At 50.8% G+C, this 11,535-nt stretch overlaps 1 protein-coding gene across 1 annotated transcript in view; it reads right to left on the bottom strand.

Moving 5' to 3' along the window:
• The window catches only part of TET3 (tet methylcytosine dioxygenase 3), an 82,629-nt gene extending 71,386 nt beyond the window's left edge, over nucleotides 1-11,243 (bottom strand). Inside the window, exon 1 of the mRNA XM_080685682.1 lies at nucleotides 11,194-11,243. The gene's annotated coding sequence lies outside the window, so the exon portion shown is untranslated. The remainder of the gene's footprint in view (nucleotides 1-11,193) is intronic.
• Between the last annotated feature and the right edge of the window lie 292 nt (nucleotides 11,244-11,535).

The raw sequence follows: 11,535 nt of genomic DNA on the forward strand, positions 1-11,535 counted from the left end.
AAAACTGTAGTAATTAAAACAATGAAATACTGACATAGAATCAGACAAATAATTCAATAGAAAAGAGGAAAGACCCTAAAAAAACATGAATATATGAGGAATTATAAAATGCTTAAGGTAGAATTATAAACCTTTTGGGAAACGATAAATAGACTGGACATAATAGACCTTGTATTTGGGAAAAATTTAATCCCTATCTTACACTATATACAAAATAACTCCCAGCTTGGAGTTCTACATATCTAAAATAAAACTATGAAGTGAAAAACTTGGGTGCCAAAATATTGATGAATTCCAATTGCATAAAAATCAAATTTCCACTTGAGAGACACAGTAAAAAAATGAGAGGCCACAATTTTTCCAAAATAGAAGAGAGGTTAATACTGATAATATATGAGAACTTTATGAACCATTAAAATTCAATCTAATTAAAAGTGGGTAATATATGTAATATGTGATACACAGAATAAATGCAAAAGTGGTTAACAGTTAAAACATTCTCAAATTCACTAATAAAATAAGTTAAAATAATAGGAGATATCCTTTTCACTACCAAATTGGCAAAAATTAAAAACTGGTAATACCTCATTGAGGGTAGGTGGGACAGTAAATTTAATTGATATTATCAGATTACCTTTTGGGGGGTAATTTGATAATGTCCATTGAAATTTCATTTGTTTGATTTTGTCCTACACAAATATTTAAACAAAGAACCAAAAAATTTTATAAACTACCACATCATTTATAATTGCAAAATACAGAAACTATAAATGTCCATCAACAGGAAACAAATTACCATAAACTTATAAAACGAAAGACTCCATAGCCATATAAAAGGCCAAGATAGATGTACTGACATGAAAAGATGTCCTCCACATATTAATGAGCAGGAAAAAGAATACCAAACCTGAAAAGTATGGTACAAACACATTTGTGTGGGAGAGATATAAGTTCATGTACTCACTTTAAAGTCTGTAAAGATATGTACAAATTGTTCATAGAGATTACACTGGGATGGAGAAGAAAGGGGGATTTTCAGTTTCCAATTTATATACTTTTATATTGTTTGATTTCTTTAAATGGGCAAGTATTACTTTTATTTAAAGTCCAAAATTTTCTTTTCCATTTTGGAAAATAAAGAAGAATATTGCAATTGGTTTCTAAGTTGAACTCAAAATCCATCCCTTCTCTCTCCCCCTGCCCCATACCCTCCCCCTGGCCTTTGCTGCTCTTTATGGAGTCAAGATAAAGGGTAGAAGATAAAGGGTAAAAATACCTACCCCCCCCCCCCACCGGGGGTGCTGCACATTCTCCCTTGAGTGTGACCCCTGAGTCAAGTCATTTCTCTGCTGGCTCAAACACGTTCAGGATGGGGTGCAGAGGGTGCCCCGCACACTCACCAGGTCCTGCTGGACCAGAGAGGGGAGACTGTACCTTCCTAACTGGGATTGTTGTTGCCCTACACCCTGAGTGTGGGGGTGGGGAGGTACAGAAATGGATTTTCAGTGGAGCACTGGAGGCTGTGCCCAAGAGATGCTCCTGTTTTTCCTGGCACTATGATTCTTCTCTCCTCTCCATGCCAGGACACTGTTCCCAGGTTCAGGGACACCCACTGGGCCATATCTTCTAGAGATGCATGAAAGCAGCAGCAAGGACGAACGGAACCTGCAGCCTCGGCCAGCTCAGCTAGGCCATGAGCTCTGCGTCAAATGCCCCTTACCCGCGTCTCTCTCTCACTGTCCTTAGCTCCTGGCTTCATTTCCGCTGGTGCTGAAGTGTGAGGCTTTTCTAAATACTAGTAAAACTTCCGTTTGGGCTTGGGAGATTCTCTGGTCCTAGGTAATAAATTCAAACTGATTTTGCTTAGGGTAAAGAAAAGCTCCCACAGGTCCTGGTTGCTAAGCTGGTGAGCTATGACTAGGTCCCTCACTAGGGGTTTGGAGACAAAGCCCCCAGGAGGAACCACGTGCTACCCTCTGGCCTTGCCTTGTCCCAAGCACAGGGATTCTCCCTGGGGCTCTAGAAGGGAGGAGGGGGTGTCAGGCTAACTGAGGACTTGGCATTCACGGGGTAGGGACGCCACCAGCACCTCCCCAAGAGCTCCAGCACACATCACGTATCGAACCCGGGACAATGAGGCCACAGGAGAACGTAGACAAAAAGTCGTATTTTTAAATGTGTTGGTGATCAAAGAAGAAAAACTTAGGGAAAACAGTGTTCTAAGGATCCACCTGAGAATCTAGAAAAAGCACATCCCAAAGTGAACCCAAGGAAAATACAATAAACACAAAGCAGAAATCAATGCTTTAGAAAACAGAACGCACAACTGACACACCTGTGCACTTTCAAATTACACGGGCAAAGCTAATGAAAGAAAAGAGAGAAAAAATTAATACATAACATTAGAAAGTGGGAAAGTGAAAAAAATCAGATACTAAGAGAAGTGAAAAGGAATAACTATAGACACATTAGTCTAACAAGCTTGAAAACAGCTTGTTTTCAAGGGAAACTCAAAGGAAACATTTTATACCAGTAGCCACAGGAAAAACAGATCAGAAAGCTCAAAGACCCATCCCTCAGAAAGAACCAGGCTCAGATAGGTTCACCAGCAGACTTTTTTCAACCCCTATGGAATAAAATTATTACTTAAACTGTATTATTTAAATTGTCCCAAAGTACAAAGAATCAAAGCTTCACCATCCATTATATGAAGTTACTATTACTCTAATACCAACATCTGACAATGAAAACACAAAAGGGAAATTATAGGTCAATCTCATTAACAAATATAGATGCAAAACTTCCACATTAGTAGTTCAAATTAAACGGCATGTTAAAAAAGTACTCCAGCCCTAGCTGGTTTGGCTCAGTGGCTAGAGTGTAGGCCTGTAGACTAAAGGGTCCCGGGTTCCATTCTAGTTGAGGGCACATGCCCAGGTTGCAGCTGGATCCCCAGTAGGGGGCGTGCAGGAGACAGTCAATCAATGATTTTCTCTCATCAATGGTATTTCTCTCTCTCCTTCTCCCTTCATCTCTGAAATCAATTAAAAAAAAATACCCCATTATCAAGGATGGTATATTCAAAGAATGCAAAGATAGTTCAATATTAAGAAGTGCATTAACACAACTCATCTTAATAAGAGGCAAAGAAAAATATAATTTCATCTTCAAACCATGCTGTCATGAGGACTAAGGGAGTGAACAATGAAAACTTTGCCCCCCTGCGCCCGGCACATAGTGAGTGCTCCACAAATACCATCGCAGCTAGTCATTATTGGGGGAACGTAGGCCCCCACGCAGCATGGCTCCATTTTTATACCCAGCACAGAACAAGTGCACGCACGCAGAGAACCAAGTCTGGAGAGGTGCTCTGGGTACTAGTGGTTAACTGGGTTGTGAAACTCGAGGCAAATTCCTCTCCCTCTGTCCATTTCTATTTCCTAATTTTTCCATAGAACGTGTCCTATCTGTATACTCAAAAGAGAGAATAAAAAGCCAAGAAAAAAAAAAAAAAGAAACAGATGTTTGGATTTAGCCAAGAAGGCTGGCAAGCCTAAAGGCCAAGGTGGAAGAGGCACTAAAGGTGACAGGGAAGAGGGGAACACCAGGGAGGGCTTGCAGGATTCCTCTGTCCTGCACTGTACAGCGGTGAAACCTACTCAGCTTTAAGAAACACCCACACGTGTGTGGGAGGATGTTCCTGGCGGAGGCCAGGCTGAAGGCCTGTGGGCCCCGAACCAGCACCCATGGCTGTACTAGGCGTAGCCGGACCTGACCTTGCCCGAAGGCCGTGGGAATTCCGGACTACGGGAACGGAGTGAGGGTACTCATTTATTCATACAGGTGCTGGTGACACAGGCGTGCTTACTTTGTGAAAACTCGCCGAGCTGTACATAGTGGGTGCTCAGTTTTTTAATAATTAAAAACCGAGAGGAGAACACTGAGTTTCTGTCATCTGCTACAGACTTGCCCTCAAATTCTGGTCTGAACAAATCTGAACTCATGGATCAGTCCCATGGAACGAACATGCAACCCAGTATTGTGTCTGACACATCTCCCTGTCTTAATTTTTCCAGACTCTGGATGGATTATCACTAAGATGATCAATGGATGAGAAAAAAATTCTGCGGCAAGCCCAGGATGAGGGCAGTGACTGCTCACCCCTGAAAACCATTCACATCAGCCGGAAGCTTTGAAAAATACTGGGGCCCACGCTCCACTCCAGACCAATGACATCAGACTCTCTGGGGCGTGGGCCCAGGCACTAATACGTTCTTTTTTAAAAACGCCCAGATGATTTTCATATGCAGCGGGACTGAAAACCACTCAACTAGTTGAACCGGAGGGCCTGGCCGCTGGAAACGCTCTAGGTGAGTGGAAGCCTGCGTGGTCCCTGCCCGTCCTGGTGGAGGCTGTGGGGTGGGAGCTAGTGTTCAGGGCTGAAGTGCCCTGGCAACCACGCAGTCCTCCTCCGCATCGCTCTTCCCAGGCAGAGACCCCGTGGGGGACACTGGCCTCACTCGGAGGAAGCAGCCTCTGAGAGTGACGGGGAGGGCTTCCCAGGGGTTGGGCACAGAACTGAGGGCTCTGGCTCCCACAGCGGGTGTTCGGGCTGCTCTGGACCACTTGCCAGTACAACCCAAAGACATACACCACTCCAACCACACAACCCCAGAGCTAAGCCCTAACTACTACCCAGGGTCCAAATGACACCACTGGGAACCCACAGCTAGAAAACAAGAAACCGAGGAGAAATAATAGTGGGAAGACAGCCCACAGGGCAGAGGTCAGCAGAGCTCAACCATCAGGTAGGACCTGGCTCAGGGACAAGTGGCAGGGCCGGTGAGGAGGTGGGTGCCACACGGCCCACCTGCCCATAGCTTCCAACACGAATCTCTGGTCTCCACGCCACCCACATCCTGCACCCACTCTACCTAGCTGTGTGACAGGAACCTCGGGTCTGATCCACTGCTGGCTCTCTTGGCCCAGCAGCCCCACAGCATTTGTACACACTTCTAGATGATTCTGACACAAGGAGCCCTTGGCCCACATCCCACAAAGCAGTGCCCTCAGAGGACATCTCTGCTCAGCTGAGAACTTAGCCAAGCTCAAAGCAAGAGGGGAGAGAGTGGGGATGGGCTGAGTTCATGGAGTATCCTAGGATAGAGAGCCCAGAGAGAGAAGAGAGAGGGATCATAGTGCCAGGAAAACAGGGGCGAGGGGCGGGGAGAGGCAGCATCTCTTGGGCACAGCCTCCAACACTCCACTGAAAATCCATTTCTGTGTCCCCCCAGAGCGCAGTGTGTAGGGCAACAATGAACCCAATTGGGAAGGCACAGTCTTCCCTCTCTGGGTCCAACAGAGCCTGGTGCAGTCAGGGGAACTCTCTGCACCCCATCCCAAATTTATTCAAGCCAGCAGAGACGTGATTTGGCCCAGGGGTCCCCCCCAAGGGAGAAGGTGTGGTAAGAGAGGGTCTGTCTGGGACCCAGCCTGGCCCTCAGCCCGAACCCATCAGGGGCGTCTACCTCTCTCTAGTTCTCTCCTCTGCAGAGTGGCCAGCAGGAATCAGAGAGGGGCCTTCCTAAGGTACAGGAAGGTGGACTGGCAGGAACTGCTCCTTCTATAAACTCTATCGGCTTAGCAGGGCTGGGACCCAAGGCGCAGCCTGAGAGGAGGGGGATGTTGGGGGCGGGGGGCGGGTATCGATGCTTCAGAGAAAGCAAAGCAGGAAAACACAGTCAACAGGACAGGGAGTTTAGGAGCTCACTGTCAGGGACAAGTTGCAAACCCTTTCAATGTCTTTGTTTCCCTCCGCAAGGCCCATGGGGTTAGGATTACACTGAAGAAATGCTTGGAGGCGGGGCTGAGAAATCCAATTACTTAAGCACCAAGGGCACAAGAGTTCCAGGCCACAGAGGTAACCAGGATTTACTCAGACCCTAATCTTACTTGGGATGTCTGCCTCTTAAGGACTATTTCTGTGGCAAGTCTGTTACCTACCCCTTGCCCACCCACCCCAATTCTCCTCTAAGGTGAGGTAGCCAGGGTAGAAGGAAATTAGTTTGTGTGTGTTGTTGTTGTTTTTTTGTCTAATCGTTAGCATCTTAAATAAGATCCTCCAGCGGAAAAAACTTTCTTGGGGGGAGGTAAAGTAGGAAGAAGATGCACAAACTCATACCATCAAAAATACTCCTGACAGACACCCGGACAGTTTGTGATCAGCCTCAGAGAAAAAGGGCTCTGCCTCTATATCACTGGGAGCCACTGATCGGTGAAGCCTCGGCAAGACACACACACACACACACACACACACACACACACACACACAGTCCTGCCGCTCAGGGGGCTGCGCAGGTTCTGACGCTTCTCCATCAGGATCGGAGACATGCAGAGATGAAAGGGCCAACGGGGCATCCTTACCTAAGAAGCTGAGACGCAAGAAACTTTTCTGAGGGACTCTGAGAGAGCCGCTGGGGCGGCAAGACCTCTGCTCTTCTGAGTGCTGCTCTGTCCCCAAGATGGACAGGACCGAAGGGAGGGCAAGTCATGTCCCGGAAGGGGTGGAGTGGTCAAAACAGAGACCCTCTAAAGTAATGCTGTGCGGGGTGTGGCCCGTAAACTGTGCAACACCATCCCCCCAACACAGACACGGGAACCAACAGTGGGCCTTTAGAGCCGGAACAGCCCCGTGAAGCTGCTTCGTGGCGCCAGAGCGCGCGCACGGCCCGCCTCCTTCCCTGGCTCACAGACCGGTCTGGATGGTGCTGAACTCTCAAGCCGCGCGTGGTGCAAGCCATGAACTACTTGTACAAAGCGGGACTGGGTATCACTCTGCAACATTATGGAAGTTAAGAAAAACAGCACCACCACCACCACCTGCCACACTTAGTTTGAGAAGAATTAACTTGGAAGGCAACCCCTTCGTTCTACAGAGGAAACTGAAGACCAGGGACATTAAGGGACTCCCTCACGATCAATGACAGAACCCGAGTCGCAGATGTGGGAACAGAGAGGAAAAGAAACAGGACAACTGCCCTTTCTTGCCCTCCTCAGCCGGAAGGCTCCCTCCCTGAGTTCCCGCTCCCAAGCGGTCAAGGCTGCGAGGCCCAGAGCCGCCCAATGTGCAGAAGGCCATTGTGGATTCCAGGTGAAGTGCCCAGCGCGGCATTCCTATCCAGCCTTATCTCAGCCTCGAACCCAACACATCTGAAGCCAACACTTTCCCTTCAAAACTAAGCTCTCTTCCTAGCTACTCCACTTCTCACCCCACTAGTCTAACCTGTAATTGCCAGATCCCAGAGATGCTAATTTATTGAAAACGTGGCCGGCATGTGGATTCTTCCCTCAAAGTCCCTTGAGGTCCACTGAGCCAGTGAAACAAGCAAAGGCACAGAGCCAGGCACAGCTGGGGGCGAGGGTGTGGTCCGCCAGGTGCGGGTGCACAGCCCCAAACGCTGATCCAAAAGCCTTCACTGCATAAAAAACAGAAACTGCCCATGCTGGTTTGCCCACATGGAGTGATGAGCTTAGGTGATTTAGCCAATGTCTCTTGCTTCTAGTGATACTGTGAAGATCAAATAACAAGGATCTCTCTTATTTTTCAGGACCCAGTACTGTCCCTAGAACATAGTAAATGCTCAGTAAGTGTTGAAAGAAAGGCAGGAAGAAAGGGAGAGAAAGTGAATGGGGTCATAGTCCTGGACAGCAGGATAATTTCTAGATTCTAACTGTCTGAGCCACCCCTGCTCCCTAGCTACCCAAAGGCTTCCTAAACTAACCCACGAAGAAGCCGTCTCCTCCTCAGACGCTGCAGACATGCTGGGAACAAAGGGGGAGTCCTCGGCTGCCTGCCAGATGCTCAAGTGTGAGAGGAAGTGAGGCCCGAGAGGTCAGGGTGGGAAAGAGGACTGGAGAGGACTGGGAGACCCAAACCAAAGCCCCTCCCACACTCCCTGCCCCCACCCCCAGACAGCGGAACCACGTGCTACAGCCTGGCGGGGGGCGGGGGGGGGGCAGGAATGGGAGGGGACCTGGCAAGACCACAAAGACCATTTCTAGCAGAAACGTCCATCTGCAGCTGGAGGGAGCCCAGGGCCAGGCCCCTCCTCAGCAAGCCAGCAGGAGGGCTGCAGGAGCCCTGCAGTGAGCAGAAGGCTCCCTTGGGCCCACTCACCTGTCCATCCTGTCAAGTCCTCACTCCCCCAGGACATTCAAGAGTTACCAGTTCAGTCACCAAGAAGGAGGAGCTGAGCCCTGGGACTCTAACTCCAGTTCTTGGTGTCATTTAGGAAGTCCTCTCTCTCCCCCCGAAGATCCTCTGGTTTGCCTTGTTTCCCACTCTAGCCCCACATGCTCACCTGCTGCCCTATCTCCCCAAGTTCACGACCGCGCGTAAACGCACCTGCGAGATCAAGGGATGAGCAGGCAAAGCGGGCAAGAAACTAGGAGGAGTCACCCACGGTGTGTGGAAAGTCGAGGATGGCGGCTTCTCAACAAAGGGGCATTTCTGCAGTGGTCAAAAGCGGAGACCGAAGGCAGAGATCCTGGGCACAGTCCCAAAATAGTTTCCAGACTTCTTCAGCCAATTGAGGATTCCCAGGGGGCAGCGCGTGGGAGCAGCGTGGGAGCCCGAAAGCCGGGCAGCACGGTGCTCTCGGCACTGGGCACTCACTCCTGCCCAGGCTGCCAAGAAGGAGGCGGCAGCAACAGTGTGTGCTCTGGCATGTTCCTTCGCACATCATGGGCAGACACGTAACACACCAGACAGTATAGTGACAACTTGTGTTTATCAAGCTCAACTCTACACCCTACATCATGGATCTTCTTGAAACCCTGGCAGGACACCACACACAGCAGATGAGCATATTCCCACTGGCTCCTGAATACCCTTCACCCCTGGGACTCCCCCAGCCTGCACCCATCCCATGGGGACAGGCTGGGGCACAGGACAAGGGGGGTCTCACAGAGTCTTGGTCTGATCTCAGAATGAGCTCACTCAGCAGACAGCTTCCTACACCATGAACTGCTGACAGAAGAGGATCTGGCCAAACTGCCTCATCCAGGGCACCAAACTGGTCACCCAAGAAAAGTCGGGGAAGGGGGCTCAGATCCCCGTGCTTGCTGGCAGTGCCCAAGGCAGGCCAAGAGAAAACGGCGATTCTCCAATGACATAGAACGCAATAAAAACAAGCACAGACACAACCTCGGAGCTTTAAAAACAGTCAGCTCGGGCTCCACCCTGAGAAGGGGGAAGGACAGATGCATTTGAAGGGCTTTCTCTGGTTTTCCCAGTAGCCCTGCTCCATGCCCACAACATTAAGGGTCACGGTACTAGGCCAGCAGAATGCAGGAGGGAGAAATGGAGAGCACACTTGGAAAGAGAAGCCACTGGGAGGCGAGGCGGGAGGGAGGGGGCGCCTTCAGGAGTAAACAAACCTGCCAGCAGTCCTTCCTCCCAGCAGAGAGGGAAGCTCCGGCTGAGAGGGCTGAGAGCCACAGAGGAGGGAGGGAGCTGCCCCCTCCCTGAGCCCATCTGTCCTCACCCCCTTGTCCTGCTTTCCCCAGGGTGGGGGACAGAACAGGTGCACTCCATGCCCACAGACCTCAACAGCACAGTCCCCAGTCAGCAGCGTGAGGCCAGAGGAGGAAGTGGAGGTGGAACCTGGGGGTGAGCTCACTCACTGCTTTCTCCTCCCCACCCACAGCATCGCCAGTATCAACCACCCTCTGCTTGCCTCAGGGGCCTCCCACGGTTTGGTCCCAGGTGATCACCCACTTCTCCCAGCCTCTCCGAGGCATGCCCAACTCCCCAGCGGAGCCAATGCCACCTGGCTCGTCTCCTTCCCCCAGAAGCTGCTCCAGAAACAAAATTCTTGCCCTCCCCCAAGTACTTCCTTGCCTCAAGTTCCTTGGGAAGAAGCCAAGGAACCACCCTGGCTTCTGATCCACCCTGAAGCCTCGACCAGGAGCCCCCATCCCACATGGGGAAGCAGAGCCCCTCCCTGCCAGTGTCCCCACCCAGGCAGTGAGGCAGCACCTCCACGGAGCTTCCCACAGCTTTCCCAGGAAGCAGGAGGCGGATTTCCAGGGAGGAGCATCTGGGGACAAAGTAGATCGTCCACCTGCTACCCAAGCAACCAGATTCCCCCAGCTCCCCACAGGCTCCAGGGGCCCAACGGGAAGGTGGGGTTGAGACAGGCTAGAATGGGCACCCTCCCTCCTTAGAAAAGTCCCATTTGGTCCTGCCCCCGCCCACCTGTCCCCCAGCTCTCTCTGCTCTGAACTTGAGAGACAGCCGCACAGAGTTGCCACCCGCTTTGTTTTCTCTGCCTTGGGCCAGCAGAGGATACTGCTGAGTAATCCCAAACTCACTGTGGGTCCCCAGCCCTGAACACAGGGAGAAAGCCCAAGGAAATCTACTGATCCTGGTCCTTGTCAACCCGGGAGGAATACCTGTGTTTCCTAGTAATAGACCCTGCCCTGTCCCAAATACCTCAGCCCTGACCTTCAGACAGCCACACGGAGAAGCTCAGCGCCCCTTCTCTGCTTCCTACTCACCTGGTAACATTCCCTTCTCGGTTCCCCAGACACCAAGCCACAGGGTAACAGCAGCCTCCTGCCGGCTTCCCAGTCATGATGTTGCATCAGCCCCCACCCTACCCAAAATATCCTCACCCCCACCACCTCCTCTCCTCTCCAGCCATCTCCATGGTGACAGCAGCATGACTAATGACACCCTATCAGCTTCAGACTCAGGAGCACCATTTACCCTCCCTCTTACCCTGCCACCCCACCCAGGGATTTCTGCAGATTGGATGCAAACCAACAGTGCCAGGGACATTCTCCAGAGAGATTTCCAGGGGTTGCATGTCTTTAAAAAAAACACACAAACAAAAAAACACAGTTCAACAAACCCAATCCCAACTGCACCCAAACCATCCAGCTGAGAAAGCAAAAAGAATCCAAACAAAACCCACACAGGCCTGAGAATTCATTGGCCGCCCACACCCCCGCCACCCCTCCCCCTCAGCGGCTGCTACACACACAGTGGGAGATTAAGGGATCACCCGAGGAGACCCTTTATTTTTATCCAGTCTCTCTCTCTCTCTCTCTCTCTCTCTCTCTCTCTCTCTCTCTCTCTCTCTCTCTCACACACACACACACACACACACACACACACACACAAGGTACCTTGACAGCGGCCCCTTGTCCCCAGGGCCCGGCTCCTTCACCAGCCTTTATTTCCACCTGCAAAAGAAGCCAGAAAGACTGATGAGCCAGGCTGACAGCAGGAGAGACTCCAAGTCCTTCGGCTGCACCCCCAGCACCACTGCAGGGGAAGCGGAGGGTGGGGGGAAGGCAGCCTGGGGAAGAAAGGACAGCGGGGACCATCTTCCTGCCTCCAGCTGCCGCCCAGACGCGCGGTGGAGGGGCTCAATGGCCTTCCAGTGTGTTTTTGTTTTCATTTCTCCTTTTTCCACCCTCCCAAGATCCAGAAGGCCATTGCCCCTCCTCCTGCGTCCGGGCTGGCCT

The sequence above is a fragment of the Plecotus auritus genome (genome assembly GCF_963455305.1).
Source record: "Plecotus auritus genome assembly, chromosome: 8".
Classification (NCBI taxonomy): Eukaryota; Metazoa; Chordata; class Mammalia; order Chiroptera; family Vespertilionidae; genus Plecotus; species Plecotus auritus.